The sequence below is a fragment of the Nannospalax galili genome, unplaced genomic scaffold, assembly GCF_000622305.1.
Source record: "Nannospalax galili isolate Female #2095 unplaced genomic scaffold, S.galili_v1.0 scaffold1261, whole genome shotgun sequence".
In the NCBI taxonomy this organism is placed as follows: domain Eukaryota; kingdom Metazoa; phylum Chordata; class Mammalia; order Rodentia; family Spalacidae; genus Nannospalax; species Nannospalax galili.
Window position 1 is genome coordinate 48467 of NW_008344648.1, and position 6697 is coordinate 55163.

The following is a 6697-nucleotide window of genomic DNA, read 5'->3' on the forward strand; positions in this document are numbered from 1 at the left end:
AAATAATAAATTCAATATATTTTTTTAAAGTTCAAATTTTTCAAGTCTCACTACCTTTAAAAAATTTGAATTTAAAAATTCAAATTTGGGACTGGAGAGATGGCTCAGCGATTGTGAAACCCTCAGGAAAGCTCAGCCACCCTGGACTCCTGAGACCCCTGCCCCTCTTTAGGAATAATGGCTCTTTCTCGCTTCTGTAAACCGCTTGATTGCTAGGCTGAGAGGACAAACTGCACTGACCCCATTTTGACTAGTTGCTTCAGGCAAACCTGGACCTGTCCAGGCATGTTGTAATCTCCACCTACTACCCCCACCCCAGGAGGCTATAGATCAAGCAGGCCCAGGCATATAGCAGCCTTATAAGGTAAGAACAGAGATTTCTGGCCTCACAGATAACAGTCAGCACATTCCATAGCTCTGAGGGTAGCACCCACCAATGAGAAACCCCCAGGACTGCATCCCTTGTAACCAATCAGTTCAAAAGTGTGTTGGCGTACGCGGGATCCTCAGACCAATCAAGATGTGACTCTGTTATTCCCCTCCTCCCTTGGTCTAAAACCTATAAAAGGCTTCCTCCCCCTGCAATTGGGGCTCTCAGCACAGATCCATTGCGTTGGTGAGGTCTGAGAGCCCGAGCTTAAGCCTGAATAAAGACTCTTTGTTCTTGCATGCCCTCTGGATTCCGTGGTTATTCTTGGGGGTCCATTCTCTGGGCACAACAAGGGGAGTTTGGGGGCTCATCAGACTTTCAGGGTCTGTGAGACGGCATGACTGGGCTGGGGACACTCCCAGCATGAAGGAATTCAGTACACACAGTCAGGGTGCTGGCTGAGGATGGGACCTGGCTTAGGATGTCACCCTCAGCTCTCCCTCAAAACTACCCAAAGTGGCATGCTTTTAAAGATGCTGAGAAGGGTCTGAGGCTCGAACTCAGTGATACAGAGTTTGCCTAGCACGCATGAGGACCCGAGTTCCATCTTCAACGCAGTGAAGACACTAGGAAGGTTAAAGGATTTGGCCAATAGCGAATACTTGGGTTTTATGCCACATGTGTCTGACACACTTCCTCATCTCTCCACTGCTTACCCTCCCAGGAGAAAGGGTAAGTGGAGGCTTGTTTTATTGTTGTTTTTAAAGATTTTATTTACTTTTATATGTATGAGTGTTTTGCCTGCATGTATGTAGTGCACCAACTGCATGCAATGCCCACAGAGGCCAGAAGAGGATGTAGTTCCAGATGGGTGTTAGTTGTGATGTGGGTGCTGGGAACCAAACCCAGGTCCTCTGGAAGAGCAGTAAGTGTTCTTAATCACTGAGCCATCTCTGCAGGCCTAGTTTTGTTTTTGAGACAGGGCCTTTTTAGCCCAGGCTAGCCTCCAACTAGCTATGGAACTGCCAATGATCTTGAACTCCAGATCCTCCTGCTTTCATCTCCCAAATGCTGGGATTGCAGGTGCCTCACTAATCCCAGTTTATTCATGCTGGAGCTTAAACTCAGGGCTCCATGTATGCTAGGTAAACACTCTACAAACTGAGCTACATCCTCAACCCTGTTTCTTTGTTTGTTTGTTTTTTATCTTTTTGAGACAGGGTCTCCCTGTAGCCCCAGCTGGCCTGGAACTCACTATGTAGAGATCCACCTGCCTCTGCCTCCCGAGTGCTAGGATTAAAGGTGAGCACCGCCATGCCTAGCTCTCAACCCTGTTTCTAAGTTTGTTTTTGTTATTTCTCTCTCTCTCTCTCTCTCTCTCTCTCTCTCTCTCTCTCTCTCTCAATCTGTCTCTGACAGCACATGTATGAAGGTCACAGAACAACTTGAAGGAGTCAGTGCTTTCCTTCCACCATGCAGGTCATAGGAACTGAATTCCTGTCATCAGGTTTTGCAGCAAGTACCCTTAACTAGAGAGGCCAGCAGGTTTGCTGGAACAAGGGCAGACACATCCAGGAAAAGGAAAACCCTTCACTCTGTCCTGAGCTCAGGCTCAGTGAGAGCACATCCAGAAAAAGCTGGGAAGAAAGGCTCTGAGTTAGAGCTCAGAGACCAAGTTAAAGAGTTCGGACTTTAGCCAGGTGTGGTGGCGCATGCCTTTAATCCCAGCACTGGAGAGGCAGAGGCAGGCGGATCTCTGTGAGTTCAAGGCCAGCCTGGTCTACATAGTGAGTTCCAGGACAGCTGGGGCTATAGGGAGACCCTGTCTCAAAAAGACCAAAAAACAAAACAAAACAAGCAAACTAAAAAAGAATTTGGACTTTATTCCAGAGGGTGTAAGGACACTTAAACTTTTTTTTTTTTTTTTAAAGCAGAGAGTAAAATGATCAGGGCCCTGCTGGCCGCAGAAAACAAAGTGAACATTTACTCATCAAATCTCCAGTGAGGGGAAAGACTTTCTAAACTTGGAAGCGTTGGGAGAGATCTCAATAGAAAAGAATCAGTAGATATATTTCTATTAACACTGAAACCTTGCTAGTTTCTCTCCCTTACCCTCATCACCTCATGGCAAAAAGAACCCAAATTAAGGGGCCGGGGAGATGGTTCAGCAGTTAAGAGCACTGGTTGCACTTGCAGAGAACCCAGGTTCGATTCCCAGCACCGACACAGTGGCTAACAACCTCTTGTAACTCCAGTTCCAGGGGCTCTCATGCCCTCTTCTAGCCTCAGGCATTGCATGGCTCAGGTGAACTTACACATATGTAGGCAATACACTCAAACACATAAAATAAAATAAAAATAACGAAAAAGAACCCAAATTAAAAGTAAATACGCAAGGTTGTGGGGGCAACATGTCTAGCCAATGGCAAATTGTCAACCTCTTTACCATATCAAGAATACACAAGAATCAGTGAGGAAAAACAATGAGCCCAGCAGCCATTCAGCCACTCAGCAAATGTGTAATGAGGCTTGATGCTGGGTGCTGATATGTTAGTGAGCAAGGCAGAGGATTTTCTGCATTTGTGAAGTGCAGTCTGGAAGTAGGGGTAGAAAACGGATGGGTTCAGACGACTGACTATATCACTGTGTGACAGGTACTCAGATAAGAGTACAGGATGCTCTGGAAAATCTAGCAACTCTGAACCTGGACCTAGGTCTGGAAAAAAATGTCCAAGAGAGGAGTTTGGGAAAGGGAAGGGGATTATTGGAAAATATCCAGCTGATGTGAGAATTAAGGACCAGATCGTGGTGGGGGGAGGAATGTATGCTGACTTTGTACATAAGGATAAAGGGCCATCATTACAGGGTTATTCAGTAGTGTAATATGAACAGATTTCCATGTCAGGAGGATGGCTCCAAGGGCTAAGCTTGGCAGTGCTAAGCCTCTAATCCAAGCACTTGGGAAGCAGAAGGACCAGGAGGTCAAGGTCAGCCTTGATGACTACAAAGTAAGTTCAAGGTCAGCTGGGGCTACATGATATCCTGTATCAAAACAAAATATCAAAAACAAAACAAAATGAAACAAAACGAAACGAAAGGCTCCTATAGACCTGAAGGAGAATGAAGTTGTACTGCTCATGAGGTGTTGGACTTGGAGCAATGAGGCATCTTTCTATTACAGACAATGGGTCCCTAAGCCAGGCATAGTAGAACTTGTCTGTGATTCCAGCTATCTAAGACAGAAGGATGATTTAAGTTCAGCTGGGGCAACATAATGTGACCCTGTCAACAAACAAACAAACCAAATTCTAGAAAGAGACCATGATTCTTTGAGATCCCGTTGTCTTCCAAATCTCCAAAAACCATCTCCTTACTTACAAAGGAAAGTAAGGATGAGGTCAAGAGTATTTTGCCTGCATGTATGTAAGTGCACCATGTACATGCAATTTCCTTGGAGGCCAGAAGAAGGCATCATATCCCCTGGAAGTGGAGTTACTGACAGTTGTTAACCACCATGTGGGTGCTGGGAACCCAATATGGATCCTCTACAAGGGCAGCCAGTGCTCTTAACCACTGAGTTCTCTTTCCAGTCTGTGGTATACCTATATTAATAGCTAAACTTTTAAGACAAAAATACATTGTAGGGGCAGAGTTGGTTACCATGTAGTATTAATAAAATTATGACAATTTTTTTAAAGTAAAAGTTAGGTGGAGGGTTTGGCCCTGAATGGGATGTCTATATCACCCCCACCCCCACCCCAAGGCTGAGGGAACATCATAGAAGAAGGGGAAGGAAGAACATAAGAGCCTGAGGAGGAATGATGGGAAATAGTGTCCTCTGGACATGACATGGCCATTGTACTCAGGAACTGGCTCCAGCTGTGGTCACCTGCACAAGATGGGGCCTTCAGCATTCCATCACAGATGGGGGAGGTGCTGATGAAGCCATGTTCCCACTTGATGGGCTGCTGGGAACTAATGGCTGCTGGGGGAGGGTGGGTCCTTTTCTTAGTGATGTAGCCATTGATTAAGTTGCCCATGCTCCAGTAAGTAACCTTGTGCCCATGTCACACAAGCAGCCCTAATTAAACTCAGTGTGTCACACACAGAGAAAAAGACATGAAAATTGGAAGGGGGCTCGTTGGGAAGAAGAGGGGTTTCAACAGGAGAGGGAGGGGTACAATATGAAAGGAGACTGGGGGTGGAGTTGACTAAAATTCATTATATACGTGGATGAAACTGTCAAAGAATACAAAAATAAATTTAAAAATAAAAGTGGAATTTATATTCCAATTCTAAATTAATAGATACCTAATAAAATATTTAGGCAAAAATCCTAAGAGCTGTATGGAGCAGTTAGATAAATCTGTCATTACAGGATGAGTATCAACAGACTGTTCTCGCTCATGGACAGAGAGAAAGGCAGGGCTTGGCTTGGCAGCAGCAGAGACTTCTGCAAGGGCAGTAAAGGTCCAAGCATGGAGCAAACTGAGAAGCAGTCAGATCCCTGGGTGTGTTCCATGCCACTGGGCAGTCACCCTTTCCTAGTTGCCGCAAGCCACGACTCCGTCCAGCAGAGCCGAGGAAAGATGACACAGACACCAAGGTGAGGTTCAAGCTTCTTTTTCTCTTCCTTCCTTTATTCTCTCTTATTCTCTCTCATATTCTCTCTCTTCATTATCTCACCCACTACTCACACCTTTGTTGTTCTCCTATATCTCTCTCCTATATCTCTCTCTCTCACACACTTCAGTTCTTCATATAGCGTTTCCAACTGCTCTCTCCCCAGCCAGGACCAATCAATTGCGAGGTTGGAGTAAACAAGCGAGGGTCACAAGGGTTGGAGTCACGAGACTTGGCAGCCAGCCAAGGCTGTGCTCGCTTCCCTCATCTCTCCCTTTTTGTTTTATTAGAAAGGTTAAAGGACCGTGCCTGTCTTAGGTTGCCCCCTTCCATGTAACATCCTTACCCGTCATCAACTGTTCAGCAGCTTGGCTGGCAGTCTGTCTTAGGTTGGTATGTCCATGAGGGAGTCTTACCCATCTTTGACTACTGGTCCAGCATGATTAACCATACAGAGGGAGACTCGCCCCTTTCCAGTGTAGCCATAGCCTGTACAAGCATTTGTTGTTGCATCTCTGTTCGCTGCTGCATTTTGCACATGCACCATATCATACAGACACAAACAGCAATCAGCAGGAATTCCCAAAATGCCATTCCCCCCCAGTCTTTCAGGAAGGAGAAAGTCCCTTGCAAGGCACTAAGCCATTCTTGGGCCGTGGCAACATGCACACAGGTGTTGTTGACTGCAATGATGGCTGTCCGCAGTTCTGCAAGCATCTTGTCGAAGTCTCTGCTCCAATTTCCTCAAAGTGCCATTCCAAGTTCTCGGGATAAATTTCCTGCTCTGGAGAAGTTGGAAAACTCCACAGAGGTTACGCATAATCCAGTCATGTGATGTATGCAATCATAGAATACCAATTGGCCTATCATGTTAATTTGTTCTTGGATGAAGCATTAACTTGTTCCTGCACTCCCATGGCCGCTGCTGTTACTGAGGCTAGTTCATTAAGAGTGTTAGCAGTACTTACAGAAGTGGCCAGGGACACAGCGGCCACCGTTGCAGCCATGGCCAAAATTGCCATGGCAATTGCCGCTGTGATACCAAAATCTCTCCTGGGCCTCAATAGCACAGTTAGATCCTTATCTGAAATTCTTACAGGCCATGGGACCATAGTGGGCATTCTGACCACTATAGCTACCTTCAAAGCTGTGGCATTCCAGCACTTTGTTAAAAAGCAGGTGGTATTGTCACAGACCAGTTTGTCTTATAGAACAATGTACTGTAGTAGTAGTCTCAAATGTTGAATTTATGTTAAAGCTACAATTTGCTAACTCACCCCCCATCACCATGGACATTGGGCTTATATCAGTACAACTGCCATTGACACCACACAATAGCCAAACATCAAAAGGGTCTTGGGCTCTCTCCTGACGGGGGTCTTATACAGAGGTGGAGCAGTTGGCCCTGATGGTTCCTCTTTGTGGGGACAAGCCCTAGCAGCAGCTCCCGCTGCACCTCTTCCCCTTAGAGTCATTTGCACGAGCAGACTCTCTATGTCCTCTTCCCCATATAGATCCTCCTCCTCCTCTTCCTGTTCAATCCGCCCTGTTGAGAGAGCTCCTCCTTCCCTTCCTCTAAGGCTTGAGCCCCTTGAGCAATATCGTCCTGGTATTTCCCTGACTTGTCAGTGAGACATTTCCTCACCAGTGTCCAGACAGCTAGGGTCCCCCTAGAGAGGGGGCCGTCGGAGTCCCCGTCCAGCA